We start from the raw sequence: 16,638 nt of genomic DNA on the forward strand, positions 1-16,638 counted from the left end.
TTCAACTATATTTTACATACAAATAGTTTTAAGTATTAAATATTGGCTAATTTTTCTTTTTTAAATATTGAAATAAATATAAATAAATTAAGAAAGCTCACTCTATTAGTGTACTAAATTGTGTTAAGTGTCTAAATGTTATTTAAATTGTAAACTTTTTTTTTAATTATAGTTTTATAAGAATTTAGAAATCTAATATATACCTACAAACGGGTAGAAACTTAAATAAATTAAAAATGTTATGTCTACATAATTGGCTGAATATTTATAAAATTCTTAAGCCTACTTTTTTAAATTATCTAACTTAAATGAATCATAATGAATAATAATATATCATAACATACTTCAATGAGATGTTGAGGTTAAAAGTAATAATACGTTAAAAATAACAACTTGCTTCATTTTCATCTTATATCTTTAGGAACAGAGATTGCCATTCAATAAGCTGAGTATAGCGTTTCTCGTAATGATATAATTGGTTTTATTTAATAATAATATAGTTTTAAACAATGATTGATTTTTTTATAATTATTTCATTACTGAACACGCAATAATTAAGAATCCTATGAAATACACACCTTTATAAACTAAACACAATCTGATACAAATCCTTCACCTTGTTCAAGCTTCAAAAAATTCAAACAAGCGTCTGAAAATGGCGTTGAACTAAATGACACGGTGAATTAATGTAACAACTAATTGCTTTACGCACTGCGACGTGAGCGTATTCTCGTATTATTTGTATTACTGACATTTATTGTTATTATAACGTGTGTAAGTTGGATGACCAAAGCTACTGAGGTGACTATTTTCAGGCGACAAGTGATAAGAAACCTCGTAAAGTCATAAGTTTATTCATTTGCATTTTAATGTATACCGCGCGCCGAACGTTATAATGCAAACCAACCACAAGATGGCGTAATGACAATAATATTATAGGTAGTTCTTAAAAGCACTTAAGAGGATGCCAGCGTAGTATTTGTTATCTCTCTCCAACTCCTTACAAAAATAAACAATTTATAATACAAATATATTTAAAAAATAAATAGGTACATATTTTAGTACATAATATATTATACAATAACAAATTAACAATTAAATATATTTTTAATTATTATTAAAATTATTTTCATAGTTTATTATAATATCGTTACGAATTCGTGATGTTATTATACGGATATATGGATTATACGCCTATGCATTATGCAACGCCGCAGCTTGTGCGACACATAGTGAATCGCACATAAAAATATCGGTTTCCCGTATAAAATGTAGGTTTAATAATATTAATATACGAGTAACAATATCACAACGGTGCGGCGGCTATAGAAGCTTATGAGTTATGAAGTGCGATAAATTTTGTCGCTCAAATCGGACGGCAACAACGTGTTCAATTTTGTATTATTTTTTTTTAATTTTAATTTTTTTGTATGATATATTATAGTTCTTTAATTTGTCCATCGCTCTCCTGTGCTAAACTATTACGAACCACCACTGCTATAAGCCTATAACCATATTAATTTCTTAAATTAGAATTAAATTACCTATTATAGAATTTAAAGTTAAGAACATTATCTAGGGCATCTCATAAGCGTTTTATTATATTTTTATTTTAAAGCGAGTTACAAGTTTTTTATGATGTATAAACTATTTATAATTTTAAAATACTCATAATTCGCTTAAATAAATATATTTATAATAATTTAAGTCGATATCTACTTATTGACGATACAATAATATCTCGGCATATTAGCGTGAAACAGATTAAATGCGGATCGCACCGTCACGCGTCGTCGTCAAATTAATATTCGACCACGACAATGATAATAAATGCCTATGTAAAATAATATTGAGTTTTATATTCAATGTTATTTAAAATATTTAAGGTAAATGTTATGCGTAGTATCATGTTCTGATATTCATATGAAGATAGGATGAAATAATATGCATTTTTCCCATAAAATTGATGAACTATGCAAAATATGCCGTTTAAATTTTTATTTTTAAACTAGGGTAGGTACTATCGTATAATTCAGATTTCTAGCTTGGTTTGCGATAACCCATTATCTTTTTGTATAGATTAAATATATATAAGTTCCTACAATAAAAACACCTACAAGCAATAATTTAATAAAACTATTAAATTTGGATACTTATTCGTGAATTTTATTTCATAGAACTTTTTTTACTGCCTTTTTCGTCGTAATTTTGTTCGGGAATTCTTGTGCAAGTACCTATACTATACAATGTTTAGCATGTTATAATATTAGGATCGGGCTAGGTTTGGATGATCTAGACCTCCTTGCCTCCTCGGTCTAGTAACCAGCCGGTCGTTAAAACGATGTGAAAATATATCATAATAAATAGAATAAATCTATATACATATTTAATTATAATAATAATATTATATTTGTATGATATATGGTCATATGGAGCTTAATTCATGGAGAAGTTCAACTAAAATAATAAAAAAAAAAAAATTAGTAGGAGGAAGTAATTAAATTTTTTTATTTTAAATCGTGAAAATTGTATTGTTTTTTGGTGTTTTTACATGGACTTGCATAGTTGCATGTAATACGTGGCATTTTAATATTTGAGTTTATTAGTACCTATCAATATTATTTACGTTGTTGTAAATGTTTTCAATTGTAATTATTTAAATAGACGATCATATAATAATATGTACGTTTAGTACCTACGCAGTATCGTATAATGATATGTGAATTATGAATACGATTTTTTAAATATGATACTTTTATTATCAAGTACTTTAAAGTTTGTTTTAAATACCTTTTCTAAGAATCACTTTATTCATGACTTAATATTAACAGAGCTTTGAATTTAATGCATTAGTATGTTTTCTTTTGCTAAAATTTGTTTTGTTTTGTTTTATTTATAATTCAAGTACGAAATCTAATTAAAATGAGTTAGGACATATGAATGCATGTTTTCATGATTTTTTTTTTATATTTATGCTTTTTTTCTTAATATTTATATTTTTTCGGTCATCCGATGAAACTATTATATTTTAAGTTGGGTATTAAACTTAAATTGTTACTCAATGATAAAATCATTATTGCAGTTCTGATATCTAATAATCCGTTTATAAATTCGTAATCTTCGATAAAAATAGGCCTTTATAAATTATAATCAACTGGAAGATAGTATATAAATAAAGAATTTAAGATGTGATTAAAATATGATAATATTTTGGAGGGCAAGATGCTAAGTTTCTTTAAAAAAAAAATAAAATTTTGAAAAGTTAAAGTCTTAAAAGTTATTTAAACATTTTGAAATTTTCGCTAATATTAAACAATTATAAGAAAGTTATATTGGGAATATTTGAAAAAACTCAGCGTCTTGCCCTCCGAAATATTATTATATTTTTAATTTTATAAAAGTTATATGTCACTCTAGGACCAAAATTGAGCGAGTTCTACTCAGACTGCGTAAACGCGTTTTGTCCTTTTCGTACGTGGTACGAGTGTAAGACAAAGACAATACACGCGGGTACGACGCGCGACGTCCTCTTAATTTTAATTATTTTTATAAATCATTCTTGATTATTAATTTCAACTTTTTTATTAATACAAACATTTTTTTTTTTTGCATATTTTTGCATATTTTGGAAGTTTTCAGTGCCTATTTTGTTTGTTTTTAGTGTATAAATAAATACAAATTTAACACTTTTTAAGTGAGTTAAATTCACAGTCGTGCTTATTATATTAATATAGGAACAGGGTTTATAGGGTTAATATTTAGTTAAATTTTAAACTCGTTACTACCACCCCCGGTACCTTAATGTTAACTGTAAAAGATTATTTGTGTAAAATGTGAATGTAGGTAAACGCTATAGGGTTGCTGCGGAGATATCTAGCACAATACGACAATGGTATGTCGGTATCGCCAGACTGAAAAATTACAAGCGTAATTTTATGCTTGAAATACACGTTACAGTATAAACTGTATTATAGTGCAATGATTCTTAAAGTGTGCGCCGATTCTGAACGCAGACGATCTTTTACTCTATATCACCATCTATTAGCTAAGGATATTTCGTGATGTTTTTTTGACCATTAAAATCATTTTTTATTTAACTCTTTGTATGTCAAAGTCATACGACGATGCAACAACTACCGTTGGTGGTAACATATCGATAATAGTAAATAATAATGCGTTCCGTAGCCGTGGTAGAAAGAAACGGGGTGTTACCGGCTGATTTTACAAAATTATAAATAATAGTAAATTGAACAAATATTTTCGTTATCGTCGTGGTCGCGGTGTTCGTCGACTATACGTACGACTTTAACGCAAAAATGATTTGGGTTATATTACTTATATACCAATATAAATAATAATTGTGAAATAATCACTATTATACTATAATATAAATATTTTGTAGACAATATTATTATGTACCTATACTAAATTTTAAATTTAATAAATAATTAGTCTTTTAATTTCTCTTTTTCTTTTTATATATAATATATATATATATATATATAAATATATTATATTCTCTCTTTACTTAGGTAATGTATGATTGTGGAAGGAAATGTTGTTCTTCAGTTACTGTACTTCAACTGTAAAAAATCGGGAAGTTCGATTATTGATTTTATTACTATTTATAAAGTAAATATAACACTCTACAATGTAAATATTTACGTTTGAATGTTTTTAATTGCTGGTGAATGAAAAAAATATATATTTAAATATTTTCAATAAAATAATAAATTTAAAATTATCAAAAAAAAAATATTTGTGAAAAAGTATTTTTTATCATCATATAATAATATAATTAATTAATTAATAATACGCATGTAAAAATAAATTTGAATTTTCACAAATTAATACCAGCCCAAATAACAATCATTTATAGTACTTATAAGAACTTACGACTTATCTAATTTATTGTATCATTTTTGTATTTTCGACATTTTCTTTGTACCTACTCAAGTGTAACTATAATAGTTTTTATTTAGTATTTTAGTAGCCTTGAACATTTTAGCTGAATGTAATTATATTAAATTTTGGGAGCGAGTACAATTACAAAAAAATGTTTAAATTTGTTGAACCTTAAATAAAAAGTATATGATTAATATATTGTTCATGTCTATTGTCTAGTATCATAAAGGCCGTGACTGGGGGGAGGGTTCAGGAGTCCGGACCCCCTCACCGAATTTTTTAAAAGTAGAAATATTTTAGTGATGAATATAGTTTGACTATACATTTTCAACGTTTATATATAAAAAAAATTTTGGACCCCCGAAATTTTTTTTCAGTTATGGCCTTGAGTATCATAATTATTGATATAATTATTACTGTTATTATTATTATACTAATATGAATGATTAACCTCGTTATTTTATAATAAAATTATTAAAATTGTAAATTGAACTTTGTCTGTTCGTATTTGTATAATTATATAAAGTGTAAAATTGTAAGAAAAAGTTAATTGATATAACTATTGACTAAAAATAAAAATCATCTAAAATATAAATATACAATATTACATACTTAATACGTTCAATTCCGGGCTCTTTGAAACTTGGACCCGCCACTGACAATTTCAATACTATACAAACATATTATAAATTATAATTATAAATTTTAAATAATATAAATATAGTACTAATACTACTCCGAACTATTAATAATGGTATTTATCTACTTGCAAATAAAATTAATCAATAATAATAGATGTTCCCGATATATACAATAATTAATACATATTTGTAAAAAAATTACATATTGTCATTATATTTAACATTAATACAATTATGAAAGTTTAAGCAATTACGTATTGTGAAAATAAATTAAATGAAACTGTTTAATTTAAATCTGAAAATGTCTATATTTTTGTATGCAGTTAAATTTTGATTTAAAAATAAATGTTTTTCGTGTGTCGCTTTAGATAATTTCCCAGTATATAAATGAAAAAATAGTAAATAGTTAGTTACAAAAATGTACTTAAAAAATGACTACAAGATATTGTAAAAACATAAATATAAATATAATATAGTAAAAAATTAAATAGTTAAAACATTAAAAATAATTATTGTAGCAAAACATGAATTTTTATATATTTTAATAATTTATAAATATAAATGATTGGCATATAGACGAAAAAATGTCAATCGACAATAAAGATCACACGTTATCTAATGTAACTGTAATAAAGTATAACGATAAAAGCAAATCATGCTGTTCACACGCAAAACCATTAGATCATATATTGCATAGAATCTACGTCGATTAGAAAAGAAAGGTCACGCGTTATATATGTATGATGATAAATGTAATATACAATAAAAGTAAAATTTGGGGTTCATCTGATAGTTCGGTGTCATTTTTGTCTAATACAGTAAAAAAGCACGCGTTTAGTGATGTGTTAATTAAGCCTGTACACAGTTAAATACAAAACAAATTTAAAAATGGAGAAAATTCAATTGAAATGTGTCGAAAAATGCTTGTAAATGACGGTTTCCCCTTGGTTTGTGGGTAGTTTTTGAGCGGTAAAAAACCAAAATTCTTACAATCTTAATAGTACATAATCTAAATAGATGGTTACAATCGTTGTAGCTCTCTGCTACGTACATCTTAATATCTTTCCACAAAAATATAATATAAAAAAGACAGTAAAATCTATAGTTTTTACACGAGTAAATACGTGCTAACACTTGAAATATCTTACCTACGTATACGTCATGACAATGACCTTATTTAAAAACTAATTTATCCGGCACTACCACCTTATAATGATATTAGACGCAGTGAGCTATAATTCTATATTATTTTTTAAGTTACCCCTCGAACCTCCCCATCCTACTAAATAAAAAAAATATTTAATATCAAATTAAATTAGATTATATGATTCAATAAGGTTTTCACATCGGTCATTTTTTCCTAATTTAAGTATATCCTGCTGAAATCTGCTGTCACATGCACATTGGAACACTCTCTATATCTCATAATATAGATTCAGTAATCCATTTAGCGGATGATGCTAAACGGTATGATGGCTTAAATAAAATATGTGCTTTAATAATTGAAAACCATATGCAGCCTTTAAAAAAAGACATTCAGTCTGGAAAGAAACCTCTTCAACAACTAAGCCCTCGCTATAAGGAAAAAAGAGTTTCTAATGTTATTATAAGTTACAAATAGCCCCTATAAATTGCTATTACTCAGAAAAGAATAAGCTCAGGCCAATAGTAGGTAATGCTATAGAACCTCAGTATACCGGTTGGCGCATGAAGGCATTATGCATTAAATTAAACGAAGATGATAAATATGTTCAAATTTTAAATACAGGAAAATTTGTTGTAATTGAAAATATTGCAACAGACGAAACTGATAAAAGTAAAATATTGATTGTTGGACGGCATTATGAAAAACTGATAGATTTTTTTATATAACCATGTAAATCTTCGTTATTAGGAATTTGTAAAGCTTTTAGTTTGGGGTGTTTGGGCCCTTTATATAATATTTCTCAAAAAATAGTCCGTTTACCATTAAATGATTATGAAAATCCAGTATTATTAAAACTATTCTTCTATTTATGTGTTTTTCGGGATTTATGATATGTTTGTTATAAAACTAAAAGAGATTTGAGATTTTAAAAAATTTAACTCGTTATTCTCAAGGATTTCAGCATCCTACACAATGATATTCCTGCGTTTCTGTGGATGTTGGAAAATTTTTAGGTCAATTTTCAGGATTTATTTGGGAATTTCATTAGTTTATACCATTACTTTCGAGGAATGTGCTTCCCACAATAATAAATTCCAGTATTATTAAGAATTTAACGATAATTTTCAAGAATTATAAATAATTAATTGATTTAAAAACATTATTGATGAGAATTTCTATGTCCTTTCAAGCTATTATTGAGTTTTTCGGAATATTTGATAATAATGCTAATAATATTAAGGGATATTTGAGATTTTTTAGAATTTAAACCATGATACTCAATGAATTCAGCAACCTACACAATGATATTTTTGCGTTTCTGTGGATGTTTTCAATTTTATTCTTCAATTTTCAAAGATTATGTGGGAATTTAACGATTTAAAACCGTTATTTTCGAGGAATAAGCTTTCTACACCAATATAATTCAGTGGTATTTAGATTTTAACGATAATTTTCTAAAAATATTGAGAATTGATAGATTTGAGAAGTCTATTTTTGAAGAATTTTTGGGTCTTATCTAGATAATCATGTATTTTTCGGGAGTTTTGATTCTTATGATTAAAATATCAAAGGATATTTGAGATTTTAAAGAATTTAAACCATAATTCTCAATGAATTCAAGAACCTACTCAAAGATATTCTTGCGTTTCTGTGGATGTTGGAAAATTTTTAGGTCAATTTTCAGGATTTATTTGGGAATTTCATTAGTTTATACCATTACTTTCGAGGAATGTGCTTCCCACAATAATAAATTCCAGTATTATTAAGAATTTAACGATAATTTTCAAGAATTATAAATAATTTAATGATTTAAAAACATTATTGATGAGAATTTCTATGTCCTTTCAAGCTATTATTGAGTTTTTCGGAATATTTGATAATAATGCTAATAATATTAAGGGATATTTGAGATTTTTTAGAATTTAAACCATAATACTCAATGAATTCAAGAACCTACACAAAGATATTTTTGCGTTTCTGTGGATGTTTTTAATTTTAATCTTCAATTTTCAAACATTATTTGGGAATTTAACGATTTAAAACCGTTATTTTCGAGGAATAAGCTTTCTACACCAATATAATCCAGCGGTATTTAGATTTTATCGATAATTTTCTAAAAATATACAGAATTAATAGATTTGAGACCTATATTTTTGAAGAATTTTTGGGTCTTTTCTAGATAATCATGTATTTGTAGGTAGTTTTGATTCTCACGATTAAAATATCAAAGGATATTTGAGATTTTAAAGAATTTAAACCATAATTCTCAATGAATTCAAGAACCTACACAAAGATATTCCTACGTTTCAGAGGATGATTGAATGTTTATTGTTCAATTTTCAATGATTATTTGGGATTTTCATTAGTTTGTACCATTATTTTCGAGGAATGTGCTTCCCACAATAATATATTCCAGCATCATTGGGTATGTAACGATAATTTTCAAGAATTATAAGTAATTTAATGATTTAAATCATTATTGATGAGAATTTCTATGTCTTATCAAGCTATTTATGAGTTTTTCGGAATTTTTGATAATTACGATAATAATATTAAAGGATATTTGAGATTTAATAGAATTGAAACCATAATACTCAATGAATTAAGCAACCTACACAAAGATATTTTTGCGTTTCTGTGGATGTTTTTAATTTTATTCTTCAATTTTCAAAGATTATTTGGGAATTTAACGATTTAAAACCGTTATTTTCGAGGAATAAGCTTACTACACCAATATTTTTTTTTTTTTTCGTGTCAGGCGCATAGTGTAACAGTAATAATAATAATGATATAAGTTGTTAAAAAAATTAAAAACAAATAGATAAATAAAATTAACTTTAAAATAAACATTTCACAATATTAATAAATAAGGTAAAATAGAAAGGTACGTTAATGGTGGATTTATATTATTTCTGCCCAGATGCGGGCTACGTTAATTCCTTGGCTTGTGCCTTTATGAATGTCTTCTGGGGTGCAGGTTTGGGAGCAAGCTGTGCATGTGATAATGTGTTGCATTGTCTGTACTTCTCCACATATGCACAAGGTGTCTGTGCTATCTAGCAATCCCCATTTTATTAGATTGTCTTTCGTTCGTCCAATTCCTGTCCTAAGTCTGTTTAGTGTTCGCCAAACCGGCCATGTTTCATTATGACCAGATGGGAGCGACTCGTTCGGCACCCAGCTGGAGGTACTGCTTATCTCATTTCTCCATCTGGTCGTTCTTTCTACTTCAAGATGTGTTGATGAGATGGCTTTTGTATGGTTCATGAAACTCTTCCTGGATTTAAGGCGAGGGAGTTGTGGAGTTATACCGTACATAGGGTGTCGTGGATCTGCTGTTATTTTCGTTCTCTCCCAGTCTGCTTGCGTGGATCTTCTTATTGGCGGAGGGGCTATTCCTGAAAGTATATATAATTGTTCTACCGGCGTATTTTTTAGGCAACCAGTTATGAGTCGGCAGGACTCGTTTAGTGCGACATCGACCTTTTTAGTATGTGCTGACCTGCCCCATACTGGACTGGCATATTCTCCCGCTGAAAAACATAAGGCTAATGCCGTAGTTCTTAGGACGTGGGGATTACAGCCCCATGTGGAGCCACTGAGCTTCCGCAATATGCCATTTCTTGTCATTATTTTATGTTTGGTGTTTTCGCAATGGAATCTGTAGGTGAGAGATCGGTCTAGTGTTATTCCGAGATATTTTGGACACTGTGTATTAGTGATTTTCGTCTCATTCCAGTAGACGTTAAGGATACGGTTGGCACATCGATTCCTTAGGTGGAAAGCACATACTTGTGTTTTGCTTGGATTGGGTTTTAGGTAATTGCGTCTATAGTATTTTCCGAGAATGTCCAAAGTAGTCGATAGTTTTTCCTCTACATTTTCAAACTGATCGTGTTGTACGGTGATTGCTGTGTCGTCTGCGTAAATATAATGTTTTACGTCGCTATCTGTGGATATTGGTTGATCGTTGGTATAAATGTTAAACATAGTGGGGGCTAGCACGCTTCCTTGAGGGAGACCATTTCTGGAGATTCTCCACTTACTATTCTTGCCTTGGTGATTTACGAAAAATCTTCTGTTGCCTAAAAGGGCTTCGAAAACTCTTACAAACTCGTAATCCAGGGTAATATCATATAGTTTCTTTAACATTAGTCTGTGGTTCACCGTGTCGTATGCTGCCGTTAGATCTATGAGCGCCACGCCTGTGACTTTCTTGTTCTCGAAACCGTTCTCGATTGTTTGGGTCAGGTTGAGTATCTGTCCTGTACATGATTTTCCTGGGCGGAAACCAGCTTGTTCTTTAATTAGTGTGCTGTCTACGAAGGGGACTAGGCGGTTAAGCAGCATTCTCTCGAAAAGTTTGTACGTGTGGCACAGAAGGGATATTGGGCGATAGTTCTTTGGATCATCCGTATCTTTCCCTGGTTTTAATAAGGCTATAATTTTTGTTTTCCTCCATATTTTCGGTATGTTTTTCCAGTTTCTTATTTCGTTATATAGAGCGAGTATCCAGCGTTTGGCTTTCGGCCCAAAATTGCGGATCTGTTCGACAAAAATATTATCTAGTCCAGCTGCTTTCCTAAGTTTCATTGTCTCTATAGCTATGTTCAATTCATCCTCTTCGAAAGGCCGGCTGAGGTGTTTTCCTTCTTTTTCTTTGTTTCGTATTATTCTTTTATTAGGTTTATCTTCTTGTTTAAGTCTTTGGGGTTTACCATTTAGTAGTAATTGGTTTGCGATTTGATCGGGAGTGACGTTAGACAGTCCTTTCGCGCTAGTAGGATCACTGTTTAGTCTTTTAATTAGGCCCCATGCCTTTTTACTACTATGTTTCATGTCTGTTTTATTTAGAAGCTCATGCCATTTATTCCTTTTTTCCTGTGCAATGGCATTCGTGAGCTCTTCCCCTTTATTTCTGGTTTGTTCTTCGAAGGGATTATTTTCAAACAGGTTGATATATGTGTTGTAATTGTCCATGATTTCACTTGATAGTCCAGGTATATGATGTGTCCTACATCCTCTTGGTATGTGTTTCCGGGATATGTATTTTACTTTTTCTACAAAGGATTCATAGTGTTCCGGTAGTGGTTCGAGATTTTCTATACTTGAATCGAGATCTTCTGAGAAAAGGTTCCACTTTGCTTTCATGAAGTTGTATCTCCTTTGGAATGGGACAATATTAGGTCTCACTGCAGCCTCAATCTGGCAAATTATGGGCCTATGTTGTGTGTTTGGAATGGGGTCTCCCATCTTTTTGGTACATAGTTGACTGATAGAATCACTGACAAATATAAGGTCAGGGTTATATCCTTTCTTTCATCGACCGCTGTTGAAGGATGGAGGTAATTTGTTATCGTGAATCAGTACCATATCTTCGCCTTGTGCCCAGATTTCTACTGCTTCGCCATCATCGTTTGTCTCCTTATAGCCCCAGCTTGAACTGTGGCTGTTGAAATCACCTATGACTATGTTAGGTTTATGTTGTAGGCTGTCTTCGGATTTAAGACTAGGGGCTATGAAAGGAGAATTTGGTGGTTTATATATTGAAGAGACTGAGATGTTCGGTAAATGCACTGTGATAAATTCGATGTCGTTTTGTTCGTATATTTTAACTGACTGGATGATCATATTAGGTTTTGTGAAGATGGCACTACCGTGTTTTCTATGGTGCCTTATCGCTGCTAGTTTCATTCCAGATATACTTGGTGCATTAAGAGTCTGGTCTCGATGGGTCTCTTGGACGCACATAATATCGCATGATGTTGATTTAAAAATGGTAGATAGAAGTTCTTCCTTTACTCTCGTAATACCTTCGATGTTTATCGATACAATCGTCAATGCTGGCCCTGATAAGGGCCGTTTTAGGCGCGGTTTTTTATGACCGCCAGACATTGTTATTATACTGAGAGATAGGTTGCGCCTGGGTTTGGAAGAATTAGCCGGTGTTTGGAAATCACCGTTACTAGGGGACACCGCGTAGAGGTTTCTTCCTTGTCCCCCTACACCAATATAATTCAGTGGTATTTAGTTTTTAACGATAATTTTCTAAAAATATTGAGAATTGAAAGATTTGAGAAGTCTATTTTTAAAGAATTTTTGGGTCTTATCTAGATAATCATGTATTTTTCGGGAGTTTTGATTCTTATGATTAAAATATCAAAGGATATTTGAGATTTTAAAGAATTTAAACCATAATTCTCAATGAATTCAAGAACCTACTCAAAGATATTTTTGCGTTTCTGTGGATGTTTTTAATTTTATTCTTCAATTTTCAAAGATTATTTGGGAATTTAACGATTTAAAACCGTTATTTTCGAGGAATAAGCTTTCTACACCAATATAATCCAGTGGTATTTAGATTTTAACGATAATTTTCTAAAAATATTGAGAATTGATAGATTTGAGAAGTCTATTTTTGAAGAATTTTTGGGTCTTATCTAGATAATCATGTATTTTTCGGGAGTTTTGATTCTTATGATTAAAATATCAAAGGGTATTTGAGATTTTAAAGAATTTAAACCATAATTCTCAATGAATTCAAGAACCTACTCAAAGATATTTCTGCGTTTCTGTGGATGTTTTTAATTTTATTCTTCAATTTTCAAAGATTATTTGGGAATTTAACGATTTAAAACCGTTATTTTCGAGGAATAAGCTTTCTACACCAATATAATCCAGTGGTATTTAGATTTTAACGATAATTTTCTAAAAATATTGAGAATTGATAGATTTGAGAAGTCTATTTTTGAAGAATTTTTGGGTCTTATCTAGATAATCATGTATTTTTCGGGAGTTTTGATTCTTATGATTAAAATATCAAAGGATATTTGAGATTTTAAAGAATTTAAACCATAATTCTCAATGAATTCAAGAACCTACTCAAAGATATTTTTGCGTTTCTGTGGATGTTTTTAATTTTATTCTTCAATTTTCAAAGATTATTTGGGAATTTAACGATTTAAAACCGTTATTTTCGAGGAATAAGCTTTCTACACCAATATAATCCAGTGGTATTTAGATTATAACGATAATTTTCTAAAAATATTGAGAATTGATAGATTTGAGAAGTCTATTTTTGAAGAATTTTTGGGTCTTATCTAGATAATCATGTATTTTTCGGGAGTTTTGATTCTTATGATTAAAATATCAAAGGATATTTGAGATTTTAAAGAATTTAAACCATAATTCTCAATGAATTCAAGAACCTACTCAAAGATATTTTTGCGTTTCTGTGGATGTTTTTAATTTTATTCTTCAATTTTCAAAGATTATTTGGGAATTTAACGATTTAAAACCGTTATTTTCGAGGAATAAGCTTTCTACACCAATATAATCCAGTGGTATTTAGATTTTAACGATAATTTTCTAAAAATATTGAGAATTGATAGATTTGAGAAGTCTATTTTTGAAGAATTTTTGGGTCTTATCTAGATAATCATGTATTTTTCGGGAGTTTTGATTCTTATGATTAAAATATCAAAGGGTATTTGAGATTTTAAAGAATTTAAACCATAATTCTCAATGAATTCAAGAACCTACTCAAAGATATTTCTGCGTTTCTGTGGATGTTTTTAATTTTATTCTTCAATTTTCAAAGATTATTTGGGAATTTAACGATTTAAAACCGTTATTTTCGAGGAATAAGCTTTCTACACCAATATAATCCAGTGGTATTTAGATTTTAACGATAATTTTCTAAAAATATTGAGAATTGATAGATTTGAGAAGTCTATTTTTGAAGAATTTTTGGGTCTTATCTAGATAATCATGTATTTTTCGGGAGTTTTGATTCTTATGATTAAAATATCAAAGGATATTTGAGATTTTAAAGAATTTAAAATATAATTCTCAATGAATTCAAGAACCTACTCAAAGATATTTTTGCGTTTCTGTGGATGTTTTTAATTTTATTCTTCAATTTTCAAAGATTATTTGGGAATTTAACGATTTAAAACCGTTATTTTCGAGGAATAAGCTTTCTACACCAATATAATCCAGTGGTATTTAGATTTTAACGATAATTTTCTAAAAATATTGAGAATTGATAGATTTGAGAAGTCTATTTTTGAAGAATTTTTGGGTCTTATCTAGATAATCATGTATTTTTCGGGAGTTTTGATTCTTATGATTAAAATATCAAAGGATATTTGAGATTTTAAAGAATTTAAACCATAATTCTCAATGAATTCAAGAACCTACACAAAGATATTTTTGCGTTTCTGTGGATGTTTTTAATTTTATTCTTCAATTTTCAAAGATTATTTGGGAATTTAACGATTTAAAACCGTTATTTTCGAGGAATAAGCTTTCTACACCAATATAATCCAGTGGTATTTAGATTTTAACGATAATTTTCTAAAAATATTGAGAATTGATAGATTTGAGAAGTCTATTTTTGAAGAATTTTTGGGTCTTATCTAGATAATCATGTATTTTTCGGGAGTTTTGATTCTTATGATTAAAATATCAAAGGGTATTTGAGATTTTAAAGAATTTAAACCATAATTCTCAATGAATTCAAGAACCTACTCAAAGATATTTTTGCGTTTCTGTGGATGTTTTTAATTTTATTCTTCAATTTTCAAAGATTATTTGGGAATTTAACGATTTAAAACCGTTATTTTCGAGGAATAAGCTTTCTACACCAATATAATCCAGTGGTATTTAGATTTTAACGATAATTTTCTAAAAATATTGAGAATTGATAGATTTGAGAAGTCTATTTTTGAAGAATTTTTGGGTCTTATCTAGATAATCATGTATTTTTCGGGAGTTTTGATTCTTATGATTAAAATATCAAAGGGTATTTGAGATTTTAAAGAATTTAAACCATAATTCTCAATGAATTCAAGAACCTACTCAAAGATATTTTTGCGTTTCTGTGGATGTTTTTAATTTTATTCTTCAATTTTCAAAGATTATTTGGGAATTTAACGATTTAAAACCGTTATTTTCGAGGAATAAGCTTTCTACACCAATATAATCCAGTGGTATTTAGATTTTAACGATAATTTTCTAAAAATATTGAGAATTGATAGATTTGAGAAGTCTATTTTTGATGAATTTTTGGGTCTTATCTAGATAATCATGTATTTTTCGGGAGTGTTGATTCTTATGATTAAAATATCAAAGGATATTTGAGATTTTAAAGAATTTCAACCATAATTCTCAATGAATTCAAGAACCTACACAAAGATATTCTTGCGTTTCTGTGGATGTTGGAAAATTTTTAGGTCAATTTTCAGGATTTATTTGGGAATTTCATTAGTTTATACCATTACTTTCGAGGAATGTGCTTCCCACAATAATAAATTCCAGTATTATTAAGAATTTAACGATAATTTTCAAGAATTATAAATAATTTAATGATTTAAAAACATTATTGATGAGAATTTCTATGTCCTTTCAAGCTATTATTGAGTTTTTCGGAATATTTGATAATAATGCTAATAATATTAAGGGATATTTGAGATTTTTTAGAATTTAAACCATAATACTCAATGAATTCAAGAACCTACACAAAGATATTCCTACGTTTCAGAGGATGATTGAATGTTTATTGTTCAATTTTCAATGATTATTTGGGAATTTCATTAGTTTGTACCATTATTTTCGAGGAATGTGCTTCCCACAATAATATATTCCAGCATCATTGGGTATGTAACGATAATTTTCAAGAATTATAAGTAATTTAATGATTTAAATCATTATTGATGAGAATTTCTATGTCTTATCAAGCTATTTATGAGTTTTTCGGAATTTTTGATAATAACGATAATAATATTAAAGGATATTTGAGATTTAATAGAATTGAAACCATAATACTCAATGAATTAAGCAACCTACACAAAGATATTTTTGCGTTTCTGTGGATGTTTTTAATTTTATTCTTCAATTTTCAAAGATTATTTGGGAATTTAACGATTTAAAACCGTTATTTTC

Source organism: Rhopalosiphum maidis, chromosome 1 (genome assembly GCF_003676215.2).
Source record: "Rhopalosiphum maidis isolate BTI-1 chromosome 1, ASM367621v3, whole genome shotgun sequence".
Taxonomy (NCBI): domain Eukaryota; kingdom Metazoa; phylum Arthropoda; class Insecta; order Hemiptera; family Aphididae; genus Rhopalosiphum; species Rhopalosiphum maidis.